Source organism: Dermacentor albipictus, chromosome 7, assembly GCF_038994185.2.
Source record: "Dermacentor albipictus isolate Rhodes 1998 colony chromosome 7, USDA_Dalb.pri_finalv2, whole genome shotgun sequence".
NCBI classification, from domain to species: Eukaryota; Metazoa; Arthropoda; class Arachnida; order Ixodida; family Ixodidae; genus Dermacentor; species Dermacentor albipictus.
The window spans coordinates 84,228,265-84,244,816 of NC_091827.1; the positions used below are offsets into that span (position 1 = coordinate 84,228,265).

Consider the following 16,552-nt stretch of genomic DNA (forward strand, 5'->3'; position numbering starts at 1 on the left):
ATTACAGAGGGGCGTGGGTAAAAAACGTACACAAGCAAATAACAAAGCGGCAAGAAATGCTTAGTTATTACAGCAAAATTGATTAGTTAATTGCATCCGGGAGCAATGATGTCTGATAAGGCCAAACGAAACTTTGAGTTGTCCTTGATTGCGACAAGTGTGCCGGGAAGGTGGTTCCATTCCTGAGAGGTCCTAGGAATAATTGTTTCGTTACAGGTTTTGGTGCGGCATTGAATGATTCCAACCTTACGGCTATGATCAATGCGAGAGGAAATGTAGGTAGGAGATGATATAAGATCATCGCGCATTTATTGTGATAGAGAAGCTGAGAGGTCAGCCTGTATCAAAGTTTTGACCTGCTGCTCACCAATGGGGAAGGGAGACGGGAGTAAAAAATGCAGAGAGAAGGGTTGATTACGAAGATGAAGACGTGACGAGTCAACTTGAAGAGCAAAGGCTCTTCAAAGTCTCAAATCCAGACCACTCTCATGCAAGAATTCGATGAGAGCCTTTAGAACATCACGCTCATAAGAATCTGGCCAAGGTCCCAATAGAATCTCTTCAGATAAAGGTTGAATGGTAAACTTGAATGAATGCTGTACCAATGGTTGTCTTTGCACAGCATGTCGGTGCATGCACAATCATCGTACCATAGCACTATCAACAGCATAGGTGACGCTGCTGGTCGTGTTATGAAACAACGTAATCACACCGGCAAACATTTACAACTTTATCGCTAAATGTTAGATTTATAGATCTGAACCTTAGCGATTGTCATAATGACCCGGATAATTTTTTTCATTTTTTGTTTTGTGTCAAGTTTGGAAAAAAATTATTTCAATATAATTCAAAAGATGGTCGCTGAGCGATTTCTTAATCTAATTTTTCAGAACCGGGGGCTTATTCAAATTATTCCTGTCACACCCAACTTGCTCTTTTCTTGCACGACTTACGTTTAAACCTAGATCGTAGCATCCCGACTGACACAATATTTTTAGATTTTGAAAAAAGTGTTCGATAAAGTCCCTCATGGTCGTCTCTTAATAACGTTATCTCGTCTTAACATTCATCCTTGTGTTCTAAGCTGGATTCAAGGGTTTTTAACTAACCGTCAGCAGTTCATATTGGCTGACTCACACTCTTCATCCTTAACACCCGTGCTTTCAGGCGTACCTCAAGGTAACGTACTTGGTCCCCTCCTTTTCTTAATATAGATCAATGACATACCTTGTAATATTTCCTCACATATCCGACTCTTCGCAGATGATTGTATGGTTTGCCGAGCAGTTACTAACCCCACCGACCATAGGGCGTTACAAAATGACCTATCACACATACAAAACTGGCGTAACACTTGGCCCATGTTAAATGTAGCTAAAATCGTGTTAATGTCTATTCATCGTCGGCGTAATTCCGATATGCCTAATTATAGCATCAGTAACATGCAGATTGCAACAACTGATTCGTTCAAATACCTTGGTGTGTACATCTCGCATGACTTAACTTAGACCTGTCTTGTTAACCACGTAATAAATGCAGCTAATCGTACCCTAGGTTATCTATGCTGTAACCTTTTCCTCGCTCCTCCCTCTATTAAACAACTTGCTTTTCTAACCTTTGTGCGGACCAAGCTGGAGTATGCCGATGCTATTTTTGACCCCAACCATAATAACCTTATTAACGCCCTCGAGTCGGTAAAGCTAAATCATTAACAGTGCATATATATCCCACAAAGAGCATGCATGCTCGAGACAAACCTTTAAGAAATGCAAGCAGGCTCAACTCGTACAGCAAACAGCACGTAGGTGTTTGTTGTTGTGATACCCACTGACCCAAGTTGCCGTCATAGAGGTTGATTGAAAAGCAGCACATACCTAACCACTGGCACATAAACATGTTAGCAACAAAGGGGTTCATTGAAGAGTGGCACATTCCTAGCAACCCTAGTAGCATGTACCCAGTGTCCTCAGCAGCACATATTTTTAGACTGCACTATCTTAGCGATCGGCCCACGAAAACAGCCAGATACATGACAACTGTATTGACTCGAAGAAGAATGTTCGCATTAAAACGTACGCTATCTAACCCTGGCCCCATAATTTTTACAAATTTTAAAATTCACAGGTGTAGCATACTTCTTCAACTGGTACTGCACTTAAATGATGCATTTTTTATGAACACCTTTCCATTCAGCACATATCAGAGCGAGATTTTCAGAAATTGTCTCGTTAAGTTTTATGCATTGTCCAGCAGCAAATGTGTGCTCTCGCGGCAACCCTGCTGTTGTAGTCATCTTTTGAAGCTTGTCATTCTTAGGTTATGGATAAGTTGTGCTAATCCTCAACAGATATGTGTGCCGAGGGTAATGTCCATTAATTCGTTTTTATATTGTAGCACATGAAAATTTGTGAATGCTGTTGTATTTGTGATGTGGTTAACTCAATTGAGATGAGTTATTTCACACGTATTTTCTCTGTGAATGTCTGACATAAAAGAGTGCACCTGCAATTTCTCTCGGCTTACAATTTAAAAAACGTTGGGAAGAATGTTACATCTGCACACCTGTCAACTCACCTGAATTTTTCATAAATCTTACAAGTGTAGGCTCATCCTACAATTTAACAGGTGCTGTGTCAAGTTTTACCAAAAATAAATTCTCTTGACCTAAAAGGTTTGCTTCTCAGTTTCCTACTGACAATGTTAAAAGTCTGCTGATTGTGAAATTACGCCAAGGGTACCTACTTGTGCACGCAGAGCTTGAGTTCACATATTCAATCCCACCCGTGGTGGTTACACTTTGGTGGGGCGATATGCAAAGTTGTTGAAGTTGAAGTTTATTCAAAATATAAAAGTAGAGCACGTTGTTGGGCGAGTCGGTCGTACATACTTAAAGAAGGGAATTGCGCTAAAAAAGACACGGACGAGTAAGGAGCGCCCGTCCATGTCCTTACTCGTCCGTGTCTTTTTTAGCGCAATTCCCTTCTTTAAGTATATAAAAGTACACAGGAAATGTTGTACAGGATATCTGAATCCCTAGTTCAAAGCTAGTTAGGATCAATGCTAGTTATAATTCAAAATCTTAACAGCAATACGAAAAAGTATAAATAAATCATATATACATAAACATTCATTTATAAACACAAGGCAGGGTACGTGTAATACCGTAGCTATTAGAAACACACAGAAAGGAATTTGTATTTAGTAAACTATACACTGAGTGAAAAAGGTAAACATATGTACACCATCGAGATGAAAACTCTATGCAGATAATAGTAGTGAGTGATAATGAGATTTCACTGATATTGAAAAACATTTTGCTTGTTTTACTTCTGATTGCAAGCTGTTCCATTGGAGTGCTCCAGTGTTGTTTAACCTTCGCCTTCCATATACATTATGCATTTTTGGCAAGAGAAAATTTCCCTTAAGTGCACTGTGTGTATTGCTTCTGGAAGGTAAAAAAAATTTATACACTCAAAGGACAGTTAGTGGTTATGCTATTATGAGTATGCAATATAGTGTTAAGATCCAGTAATAAATTAAAAGGCAGTATATTTAAACTTTGAAACAGCGGCATTGATTTAGAATTGTAATCCAAAAAATTAATCGATCACAACGCCCTTTTCTGAAGAAGTACAATAGGTTCTACATATGAAGATGCTCACGTACTTAGATTTAGGCACATGTCAAAGAACCACAGGTGGTGAAAATTAATCTGGAGTTCCCCACGGTGGCCTGCCTCATAATCAGATTGTGGTTTTGGCGCATAAAACCAGATGATTTACTTTTAATTTTTATTTTAAAGGCTCGTTATTGTGAGCAAGTTTACAGAGACTGAAGGAGGCAAAATTGGCAGAAGCAAATTTGTTGAAAAGGTCACTGTGATTTAAGAACAATGCATTGTCGGTCTCTGTCGTTCCAAGTTTGCGGATGCTCATGTGCTGCATCCAAGGGCAAATGGTTATTAATTGTGGTTGTTAACTGTTGTGTCCTCAGTATCTTCACAAATATTAAAGTTCAGCTTGGCAGGTATGTACATGTGATAGCATAAGTGCCTCAGTGCTCGATGGTACCATGTATGTGCCATGTGCTGGGCACTGTAGGAGTTGAGGAGGACTTCGAAATGAAAAACTTGGGAGGTTTATTTACATTATTTACAGTGAGCGTATATTAACAGTCTTAAAAGTCATTACGGGCCGGCAGCAACTGGGACACTGCGGCCCGCGGCAAAAAGCTCGAAAGAGATGACTCCAGGAATGCTCTAGGAGTGCTCTCGGTCTGCGTCTTTTAAGCCCTTCGGTGTCGATAAGACACGTCACGTTCGGCCAATGGGAGAGCCCGCTCAGGTGACGCCATTTTCGGCCAATGGTAGGCGCCCGTGCGATGGAGTCACACCCAGCGAAGAGAGTCGCTGCTCGTGTGTTTGTCCGAGGGCTTTCTTCTCCCTGCGGTCTTGCCTTGCTGACTTGCAATGCGCCGTCACCATAGAGGGTAGGGGGCGACGCCGCCAGGTTTTCACGGCGCATTACAGCCGTCTTTCTTCGGGATCCACTTTACCCGCAACAGTGCCAGGACGGAAGAGTCCCGTCCCTTCACTTTCAGGAAGAGCCAAGCAGTGAATAGCTCCACCGGCTGCACACGAAGTGGGGTCCGCCAACTTGTTTGCACGTGTCATGCCTCAGGAATGTGGTGTCCGTGTTTCTGCGCTCCTTAATTAGCTGTGGTGCGTTTCGATGAGGTCTGGGGAATTCGCAGTAGGCTCAGAAAAATGTCCCGTATCTAACAGCATGTAATGGTCCATGAACGAGCCACATTGTGTTGCTCGGTTTGAGCTGTTGCAACGACCGTATGCTAGCTATCGCAGTTGTTCTAATTCACAATGTGCTGGCAGAGACACTGTTAGGTGGCTAGTTTTTTCATGGTGTCACATGTTTGTCATGTAAGGATTGGACTTCTTATTTTTTTCTGCTTATCAGCACAAATGAAGCGTGCATGCTACCAAGTGCTGCAGTTACTAATCAGTCAAGGCTCCTCTGACAACTGGGCACTGCCTTGGATTATTTTCATATATGTCTTCAGGAAAGAGGAATGTGGCAGTGGTGGTGATCCGGCAGCACAGGTTTGATGTTTTGCTGGCGTCTCAAGTTTTGTCTAAAAAAATAGTAAAACACATTAAAAAAACGGGCTCGTCCGGGATTTGAACCCGGGACCTCTCGCACCCTAAGCGAGAATCATACCCCTAGACCAACGAGCCGTGCTCCCTGGTAGGGAATTGCGACAGATCCGACAAATTGCGCTGTCGTGTTTGCTTGCTTGGCGGTTGCGTATGTGGTTTATTGTCCGCATTGCATATTTGCTCCATTGAATGAACTACAATGAGCGGCCCATTGTCCGCTAATATTCAGCTGCTGTCAGAGGGAATATATGATGATATCTAAGGCAACTGAGGTTGCCTGCATGGCCCTGCATAAAGAATAAATCTTTTTCCCATCATTCACCGTTTACGCTGCTGATCTCGAAGCCGCATTCCGATGGGGCCGGAATGCGCCCCCCCCCCCCAACCCAGTATTTAAATTTGTATGTTAACCTTTCACGTCTCCGTGAGTCGAGCCTGCGACCTCGTGGTGCAGAGATCACGGCTGCAGGCGAAGCGCGAAAAGGAACTGCATCCGGAAAGGAATCGTTGCATATTCTGCCGCCGGCCATGCATGCGCGTACTGTACTATCTACGGCGTACGTCGATTGTTCACCGAAACTTTAAACCAGCAGGGGAAGGACAGCAAGAAAAAAAGAAAAAAAGGGTGAGGTGTTATAGCGTAACCGACGATAGGAAGGCTCACCCCGATCCAGATTGAGCATTTTAGCGATACAAAGGTGGATTTAGAGTTTACATCGATTTTCTTTTTTCCTGTTGTTTCCTTCGCGAATTATTCTGCCTTTATTGACATATTTCAGAGTTCATTTCCTGTGTTTTGTATATATGCATATAATAATGTTGTAAGATTTTTTGTAAGATGTTGTAAGATGTTGTAAGACCTCATTTTCGGCTTCCATATCCCACACCGTTTCGTCTACGGCCACATTTGTCTTTTCTGTACATATTGTCTTGCGTATTACTTTTTGAGTGCGCCAATGTGAATTCTCCGCAGCTGTTCCTGGGCACCATAATACACATTTTATTATTATCATTATTGTTGTTTTTGTTTTTGCTGCTGCTGTGCAGTTCAGCCGTGAGTGTGCGCCCCGTGCACCGGTAGGTGATGCTTTCCATTATGTTTAAGGTCCCAAGATAGGGGCCTTCCATTAACTAGAACCCTTCTAGTTCACTGTACTTCCATTATGCTGCAGTTCAGTTTTGAACGTGGCGTCCTCCGTGGAGGTTATTGACTTTCAGCGCGCACATAAACAAAAGGACCGAAATAACGACGAAGACAAGCGCTGACTTCTAAATGATTTTTTTTTATTTACAAGCATATATAACCAAGACACCGAGATAAAAACGCCCCCTCTAAATGACGAAGCCAGCACGAGTACACATTCAAAATTCAAACGACACACAGCCACCTGCTTAAGAGGAACGAGAGTGCACGTGCGAGCTCAAGAAAGTACGTTTATCTTTTAATGTGACGACTTTCTACGATAAGATACAACTAAAAAAAACAGCATGTTGGCAATTAAGGCACATGGACGTCACGCGGTTGTTACTCCGCTAGCCTATCATAGAAGCAAACAAAATTGTCGTCATGCGACCATCTCAAAATGGCGTTGTACTTGATACCGTTTGTCGTTAAAAAGCCAAGATATAGTCCGGCGTTCTCGGCGTGCCAGGCCGCGGCAGGCGAAGTCGGATACGCTGCGCCAGCGACGCCAGGGGTGCAAGGATTTTGCTTCCTCTAGAGTTCGGCGTGCACGCGCAGCTAAAGCCCCTCAATTTTCCAAAAGTAGCGCCATTCTTAGATCTTTCCGCCACCCCGCTCACCCAGGCGCTTCCTCCTCCACTCCTCCTGTCGCCCCAGCCTCCTCCGCTCCCCCATTGGCCAATCTGTGTCACGTGAAAGCGGGCCCCGCGCTTTTGTATATTTTTTTCTTTCCGGCGCAGAGCAGGCGCCGCGCTTTTGTATATCTTTTCTTTCCAGCGCGCTGCGACCCCCAATCTTGGGCCTGCGACCCCCATTTTTGGGCCTCCGCGACGAAGTACGGCAGGCGGTTTGAAGGAGCGCGGTAGTTTTATACAATGTGTTAGGGCCGAGTGCTTAATTGCGATGCCGTGCTGCTGCGCCTACGGTTGCCACAACAGACCCAGTGACGGCAAAAAGCTTTTTGTTTTACCATCCGCTGGGCGCAACGCAAAACGAAGAAAAGTGTGGATTCACAAGATCGGGCGGGCTGACTTCGAGCAAGTGCATGGCAAAGAACGCGCGGCTTTGTTAAGTGACACGGCTCCTCCAACCTCTTCTTTTGACGCCCGTGTCAAAACGGGCCCGTGTCCAGTGCATTGGGGGTGCGTTAAAGAACCCCAGCTGCAAAAAAAATTAATCCAGAACCCCCATTATGGCGTGCCTTATGAGATCGTGGTGTTGGGATGTAAAACCCAAGAATCAACTTTTCTTCTGTCTTGTGTGCCTTGACTGTTCCAGTTAACGCAACACTGCTTCCTTGTGAAAACTTACAACGCAAAAGAATACAGACGCACGTAGTATACAGAGATAAAATTAGCACTTCAACAAAAGTGTTGCTGGTGCCAATGAGGGAGGGGGATAATTATTTTCTGAACCTCTTTCCAGTTGTCCCATCAAGTTCCTTCTTTCTTTTCTATCAAATTCTAACCATTTGCACTGTAATAAATAAATAACGATTTCATATGCTGGTAAGTTGTTAAAATTATCTATACCGCCTATGTGTGAAAACGTTGCTCATGGCCACCACAACCTGTGCATGAGCTACGTACATCTGTAAAAGGCGCGGAACAGAAACGGCCCTGCTGCCAGGCATTGCTGACCGCAGACAGTCGGAATCTCTCACGCGCCGGCCGAACAAAAGCATCCTGCAGGTACGTAAATTAACCTACGAAACCACGTGCACATACTTTCGCGCTGTCAAAACCTGAAACTCTGGTAATTACTCGCGTGTCTGAGCACACCGCGTGCTTGTGTCGTGTTTCAGCAACACGAACTTTCAACGTGCGCGCGCTTTACGCCTTAAATACGCCTTGAATAATGGTGCTTTTCTCTATTTCTTCCGCAAATCCGACACGACATTCTTAAGGCCAGTTACCGACTGACAAAGCAAGATCTAGATTGAAAAAACTGCTCCGCAGGACTCGAACGAACTTTTCCGCGGATTTCCTCCCGTAGCGTGTTAGCCGTCGTCTGCTACGGCAGGCCCACTGCCGGCGGCGCCACCGTCGAGGCCGCGCCGAGCGGAGGAGGAGAGAAGTGAATGGCGCTACTTTGGGAGATTGAGGGGTTTTACGCGCAGCTCGAGGCTGGCGCCCTCTGTGCGTCCGGGAGCGCAACTTCAGGGCCGCGGCGAACAGCTGTTTCCATGGCGCATGCGCGTCTTGCATATAACCGCGCCGTTCGGGTAGCGCGCGCGCTTTTTCTGCTTCCTCGCGCTGTTTGTGCGCCTAAAACGAAAACTTTTGGGGCATGGCGTTAACTTGTCCTGACAGCCAGAAAGAAATTATAAGGTTTTAGGTGCCAAAACCACTTTCTGATTATGAGGCACGCCGTAGTGAAGGACTCCGGAAGTTTCGACCACCTGGGGTTCTTTAGCGTGTACCTAAATCTAAGCACACGGGTGTCTTTCGCATTTCGCCCCCATCGAAATGCGGCCGCCGTGCCTGACAGCCAGAACATCGCACTCATATTGCTAGTATTTCGGCTACGTCAAAAACGGAAGCGGACCATACATGTACATGCGAAAGCTATTCGACAAGCGCCCTCAACTCGGCGACTACCACCAGCTAGTACAGGAGCTGCGAAATGCAGCTTACCTGTGGCGAGACCACACTGCTTTCGTATAGCTTCCCACGCGTTGTTCTTGCGCTCTGTGTCGCGGTAGTCCATGCGTTTCACATCGTATACACACGGAAGGTTGCAAATCGCTTCAAGCAGGCGTCCTCACTCGCGCTGTCATCCCGCACGGATGTTGAAAAAACCACAGCCGCACTGTCAGTACGCGCACCGCAGGCCGCCATTCTGCCTTCTGCTCGCTGCCGCTGCAGCGCGCAGTGCATTCTGGTCTAGCGGCAGCCGCGTGAAATAGAACACGCTCTATGTCCGCGCCGGCGGCGTTGTGCTCGCCAAGCGCGCCTGGGCACGCCGGCTACGCCGTGACGCCGGACTGTAGAGTGCGCGTTTTTCACCGACGTCGCTTAACCGCGACGCGCGTGGCCGCGCGCGCGCGTTACGCCGGACTATATCTTGCCCTTTAGAATGCAACAAACGTTGTTCGCGTTGCAGCGTGCAACCTATTCAATTCGCGTCGTCATTTCGCGATGCTAGAGACAAGCCAACTGAAAGCGGAAAAGAAGGGCCATCACATTGAAACAGAAGGCAGCTATCGTGAACGCAATCGTGTAAGATGCTGACAAGTTGTGTGTTGAGGACGCCGAAATTTCTTTTGCTGTTTTCTCTTCAGCGCACGTCGATACGATCTCTGAGGCCACGTCTAGCTGCACTAGCCTGCGCGCTGCCGAAATCGGAGAAATTGCGATGGCGGTTGTGAACCTTTGCTTATGCGCAGCTAAGCGCAATGGTGAGAAGGAACAGTGTTCGACGGCGCATTCAACGCACATACCCAAACGTTTTGGCACAGAATGTGTGCCGAACCCCGCGAAATGCGATGGAGCCTGCAAAAGCCGGGCATTTCATGTTTCGGAGACAAGTCAAGTTTGTATTCCGGAGACAAATCAACTTCGGCAAATCTATTGGCAGGATAAGTTTACTTAATTGAAACAATGTTTAAAAGGTGGACATCTACGGAGATTTCAAGGCAAATTTCACTTTGTTACATCCAATAATCGTTATGTCCCGTTTCGTTATAACGAAGTTTCACTGTAACATGTATGTGTTAATACCTTTTTCTTATCTTCTAATTAAAGGTGACAAATCTGAGCTCAAGTAATATTAGGAACAAGCTACATTGTCTGCGTGTGCATCAGCCTGTGGAACTCCCTGAATCTACCAGCCCCTGTATCGTGAAATGACCAATGTGTGATAACAAACAGGCACAAGGCAAATTTCTAGAAGGTGCATAAGAAACATTTTGCTTATATAATTGTGTTATTGATTTTATTTATTAAAAAAAATTATTTGAAACCTTTGGCCACTTTAGCGCTTCATTTGTGTGAATCATCATTCTTTTGCTAAGGGTGGCCTTAACATGTGTTATCACTTTTGTGGCCTTGCCAATAATTCAGTGGTGCTGTCGTGGATTGCAAGAATTGGAGCATAGGCATTGGTACTGTCGGTACAGCCATTCTTTTTTCAATATTGCGAGGGTTAGGTTTTATTCCCATTGATTTGTCCATTTAGCAAGTATCAGGAGACGCTCAATTTCTTTATACTTATGGTATAGTGGAAGGGTGTATCATGTTCTAAATTCATGTGAGTGCCAAATATCCACGTAAAAAAACTTCCGTGATAGTGTTGTTAGAGTCCTCGCTGTTATTCCATCCGCAAACCTCAAACAATGTTGACAAGGTAAGGAAAATGATCTTCGGTTTTCCCAAACCATCACAGATGTGCAGAGTATGCTGTTTCTAGCCAAATCACTGAAGCTCAGCAAAATTTCGTTGGACAGTTGATCTGGAAGGAGACACACTCTGGATTGCAATGTACGTTATGACTGAATTTTGGCGTCTAGAGACTACTTAAAATGTAATCTTTGTGCTAGTGCTTCCCCTGACAATAGTGTTACCATGCATTGTAAATCGACAGGTTTGGTAGGTCTTGCTGTCATTTTTGCAACTACTCCCTACCCCAACGATCAAGTGCTTTTCGATACACTTTTAAGGTGCTGATGCTTGCAGTGAATGTTAAACATTCCTAACTAGAAGTTTCGCCACTTTTTCAAGAGCTTTGAATGGTCTGCGCGTACGTTACAAATCTCACTCAACGAATTGCTTTACTAAATTATGGGGTTACGTTACACAAATATTGACTAGAAGGTATCATACCTTGCTCTTCAAAAGTGTGTTCAATCTGTTGGGAAAACATTTCTAAGACGGCTACAAAACGTCTCGCAAAATTTCTTACAACCATTTTTAAAACGACCATAAGACATCTAGTAAAACGTATTTTTTGGCGGTGCATTAGACGGTCTTCACGGTGGCTACAAGAGGTTTTAAGACATCCGACAAAGTTTTGTAAGACGTCTTCAAGAAGTCTTAAATATCTTGCCAAGACGTCTTGAAGATGTCTTGCAACCGTTTATGATTTTCGAGACGTCTTGGTGATCTTGCCAAGAGGCCTTGTAGATGGCTAACAGACCACATGTACTGCAGTGTGTTCAGTGGGCAAGTTACTGCTCTTTTCAAAGAGCGGAATACAGCCACATTCTGCACAATGGACACCTAGAAACCCCTCTCGCCCTTTGCGCACATTATTGTTGTGTTCTTGCAGTCTATCATTTAGGCATCTGCCTATCTGCCCTATATAAGGCACACTGCATTTCAGGGGTACCTTGTAAACTACACCTCTCGAACCCACAAAAAAGCACTGCGGAGAATAGGTAAAACCAACGTTTCGATAGAGCGGGGCCACAGTGCCCTCTGACGCGCCTTCCGGGACGCCACAATGCATTCTGAAGCTCCTTGCGCAAGAAGGATCTCTGGACGCCGTAATAGGACGTGACTCCTCTCAGAAGCATTGCAGGAGCTGCCGCACTCGTCTCCTTGCTCGCGCGCAACAGCAACGACAGTCCATGGAGGAGGTATGGGGAATGTTAGAGAGGGAGTAAAGAGAGAGAGGAGGCAGGGAATGAGAACAACCGGATCCCGCATGGACGCAGTCACGAGGCGGGTGATTTTAACTTAACCCCTTCGCGCTCGTGGCAACGGGACAAAGAAGAAGCGTCACCAGAAAGCATTGATAATTTGGGCTCTCTTCAGTAAAGGAGTGAGTGAATGAATGACACGGCTCTCTGAATTCTGTCTACTACGTGTAGAAACCCGAGTGGTGCAGGCAAGGTAACCTTTAAAGAATACATTATTGCGCCAAAAAGGAAAATAAAGACTTAGGAGGGAGAGTATGAAACGACAGATCGAGTGCTGATTCAACTGATTTTATTCTTACAGCAGGGCAGGGAGAATGAACAAATGCGCATGCGAACATCAGTGTTGCCTAGAGCGATTACAGTGACGTTTTTAACAGCTGCATCTCGTTGTCAAACAGAAAAACAGACGTATCACTAACACAACTCGCGCCTCTCTCTTTTATGTGATATGCTTCCAAAAGTTGTCTTGCTAACGTATCACTACTTCTGACAAGTATCTTTATCTCACGCAGTAGTGACTGGCATCTGCCTTCCAGGTAAACCATGCAATGGGCAGGTAAATGCGCATTACCTGTGTTGATTACAGACTATTCATGCTCCCGTGCCCGGTCATTGACACATCTCCCCGTTTGTCCAACGTAGGACTTCCCACATTTTAGCGGTATCTCGTATATAACGCCCGTCGCACATTTCACGTACTGTATAGTGTGCTTTTCTGGCATACTGACTTTTTGTCAACGCGGCTTATGCGCGGACAAAGTCCGGCGCCGAGAAAACAACTGGCACACCAAACCTAGTAGCGACTTTCTTCAAGTTGTGGGAAAGCTTGTGGACGTATGGCATCACTGCGGGTTTGCATCGTTCTTGATCGGGCCTAGGCGTAGGCTTTTCTTCTTCCCCTTCACCTTCTGGAGTAATGTTTTTGAGGCCACGCCAACGACCAAGCTCGGTAGCCGGCTGTGTGTAGCCTCGCCAATTGCTTATCAAAGCTAGCCTGCATCGCGTGAGGGTACGACTTCATGAGAGTAGATTCGAGGCAAAAAGCGGTTATTCCTCTTTTAACTCAGCGCTCGATCTGTCGTTTCATACTCTCCCTCCTAAGTCTTTATTTTCCTTTTTGGCGCAATAATGTATTCATTAGATCACAACCAACTCGCCCAGCGACAAGTTCTACGTAACATTAAAAATCGCACCGCGACTGTCGTATACCGTTAACGTCACCGCCAAATACCCTCAATGAACGCAAACAGCACAGAAAGCTTCGCTTTCATCGGTTCCACTAATGACGAGAGCGGCCCTTCGTCGCGGGGAAGTCGTGCTACCAGTGCCAGCGGCGACAACACCCAAGGGAGCGTCACATCGAGCCTTACTCGTGGCCGCTCGCCATCGCCCCTTGCAGGAACAGTGATCCCTGCCACACACGCTGGTACCGCGAACTGGCCTCAGCAGCAGACGAGCGTAACCCCCCTCACCTCACGTCACCCTGGCCCGCCGTCGGAAGCACAAATGAGATCGCTCACGCGGCTGCGGTTGCCGCGGCCGCCGGCAATTCAGCGCATGCGCAGGCCGTTTCCCCTCCGCGCCTCCTCCGCTCTCCGCCTCATGGTTCCGCTGCACCCTTCATGTTAGCCATTCATGTTAGCCGTATTAAATTTTACATATTTGTCTCCTCACTTATTCTGCATTGGTATAGACTTTTAAAATGGTTGGAAATTTCAAAAGTACTGAAAACCTGCGCAGACCGCACAACTGACAAAATGGGTTCGAAAGCTGCGAAAAATCATTTTTAATATTCCTGCATTCGCCACCGCAGTGAAGCAAATGTGAACTGACACAAGTACACAAATGTGATTCAAGTAGACAAGAAAGTAGGCAGTACGTACGAAGCTATTATCGCAGATTGAAGAGCTTCATAGCTGGCATGACAAGAAGGCGTTAAAGGTGAGGCCGAAGGTCGCTGTTCCTTCTGCCGTTCTAGACACGAACTCGCATCCAAGTGCAGTTCCGCAGCTCCCTTCTTGTGCACGTGGAGGAGGAGAAGGTGTGTGAGCCATCCTCTGCGTCATTCGACTGCGCGAAAATGTTTTTACTCGCCTCATAGCACTTAAAGATCGCTCGCCTGAAGCAGCTGACGCAGGCACAGAAAACAGGAGTTGTAGGTACTGGACAGCCTGGTCCATCATTTTTTCCGCATTTGGTTTTCCAGTTTTCAGCATTTGCAAGAGTTCTGGTCAGTTTTGTTTGATCTGAAGAGATAGTTTGGAATTGTAGTGTCCTGTCATTGCCTGACTTGTGTATTATTTGTAGGGCAGTGCGGTGGTATGAGGGAAATGTTTCTCATCCATTGATGTGTTGCTCCCTCTCCGTGAGTAAGTCAATATTCCGCCATTTTTTGTGTATCTGTTTGCGTAGTTGCGATTTAATGAAGAGTTTGGTTACTGGTATGTTGAGTGGCATGACTTAATTTGTGGCTCCTTAACCGGCCATCATGCCACCGTCGTACGTCCAGTTGATCATCGGCTTTCTGGAAAGCACTGGACCACACAACCATCAGTTTGAAAATTCAACGTGTAAAAAATGTGATTTTGGCGTAAACAGCCGGAATGTGGGGGGTCCTGCTCTCTGTGGAAAAACGTTGGAGGAGGGGGGGGAGGCAAAACGCCCACCGGTACCGGAGAGCCTGCTGACAAAGAGCATCGTTAGTGCTGTCTCTGTATGCTTCAGGCAATCAGTTGCATCGGACCCGCCGTGGTTGCTCTGTGGCTGTGGTGTTGGGCTGCTGAGCACGAGGTCGCCGGATCGAATCCCGGCCACGGCGGCCGCATTTCGATGGGGGCGAAATGCGAAAACACCCGAGTACATTATGGTGCACATTAAAGAACCCCAGGTGGTCGAAATTTTCGGAGCCCTCCACTGCGGCGTGCCCCATTATCAGAAAGTGGTTTTGGCACGTAAAAGCCCACAATTTAATCCTTTAATTTGCGTTGGGGCCAGTACATAAGTAATGCGGCATGCTTGGACGCCAACCTTTCGCGGGAAATGTGTCGTGAGAAATCATAGTAATTGTTGATCGTAAGCACACGTGCAGTCATCATCATCAATCAGCATCTCAATCATCATCAAACAAGCTATTAAAGAGGTTGACAATTGGCCAGAATGCGTTGTGAGACGTTGATGGAAGCGAAATGACTATGTTTTATAGTAATAGAATCTCGCAAACCGTTCGCAATTTAAATAGGAATTATAATTTTAAATCGGCAAAGAAAGTCTCAAAAACCAGGAAGTGGCGATACCTGGCGGTGAAATTTCGGTACTTCGGATGTATTCTGTGAGGTTACTGCACGTAAGTCGACTGTTATTAAGTACAGCACAATCATTGCTTAAAGTTTTAGTTGTCATATTAGTAGACACTCGCAATTTATTTTATGCTTCGGAAATCAAAAGCGCATGCATGGTTGCGGCAACACGCTGAACCGCGTGTCACGTGTAATAGCGTCGTTTCGTTTTCAATCCGATTGGCTTTATTTTGTCTGGTTAAATACGGAAGCAGTTGGACAGGAAGCCACGAAGACACGAAGCTATTATCGCAGAAGTAGTTTAACACTTCGGAAAGCACTAATCGCAGGAACATCGAGTTGATAAACAAAATGATACTTTCTCACAGTTACGGCCGCGCTTGTCGTCTACCTCCGACTAATGTCGGCGTATAATCGCTATTGCGCTCACCTATCGCCGCTTTCAGCATGCTTCCTGTGAACGACTACACCCTCACTTCAGATAGAAAAATTACGATAAAAAATGTTCCACGGCGTTTTCCGCGTTACCGCTTCCTGATTAGACACACTGACCGGTGAGCATTCCATTGCATTAAAAAAATAGGTGCCATGAAAATTGGTTGCCACCTGGCGTGACAACTGTTTTTACTATAAGTATGCAACCAACTTGTGCTTGCCAAATGACATATTACTGGCACGTTTCAGTTGGCATCACAAGTTAGTAATTGAAATCATCAGCGGAAACGGAAGTTTCCAGTTATTTCCGACGCGTGCGCGTCTGGGCACTTCTGATTTTTTTTTTTTTTGCGAGTAAGAACACGACAGCAGTTGTGGCGATAGCGTACGGTGCGTCATCTGTATCGATGAAGCACGCTACTCCGTGCATTGTTTACGCGACGACGGGGCAACAACCGTCGACTACGGTGTGTTTGTGTAATCGTATAATCGCGTGCTTCGTAAAAAGCGTCATTTTCTGCTATCTATACGTATTTCGTCTCGTTTCTCGCCCGGCTGCACCGGTGTGTCGGAACAGCGGCCACGCTGAAGCAGCCCTTGTTTTCTTTTTCTCTTGTTTTTCTTTATTGTCTTTTTTTTCAGAATGGTTGTCTGTAATAGATCCATTGAGCCCAGTTTCGATGAATACTAGTATAGGCTACTGATAATTATGCGGATGTTTCTGCATACTACGTTAAGCACGAAAAAACAAAAAACCTGGCCTTACTCAAAGCTGTAAAAGAAAAAAAAGGAAAAAAGGGAAGAGTAAGAACAAAAAAAGACTC

General features: G+C 45.6%; 1 non-coding gene across 1 annotated transcript; it reads right to left on the reverse strand.

The window, feature by feature from the left end:
* Positions 1-5,179: 5,179 nt before the first annotated feature.
* Positions 5,180-5,251, reverse strand: TRNAP-AGG (transfer RNA proline (anticodon AGG)). The gene has a single exon. It is a non-coding gene; the product is annotated as a tRNA-Pro (tRNA).
* Positions 5,252-16,552: the final 11,301 nt, after the last annotated feature.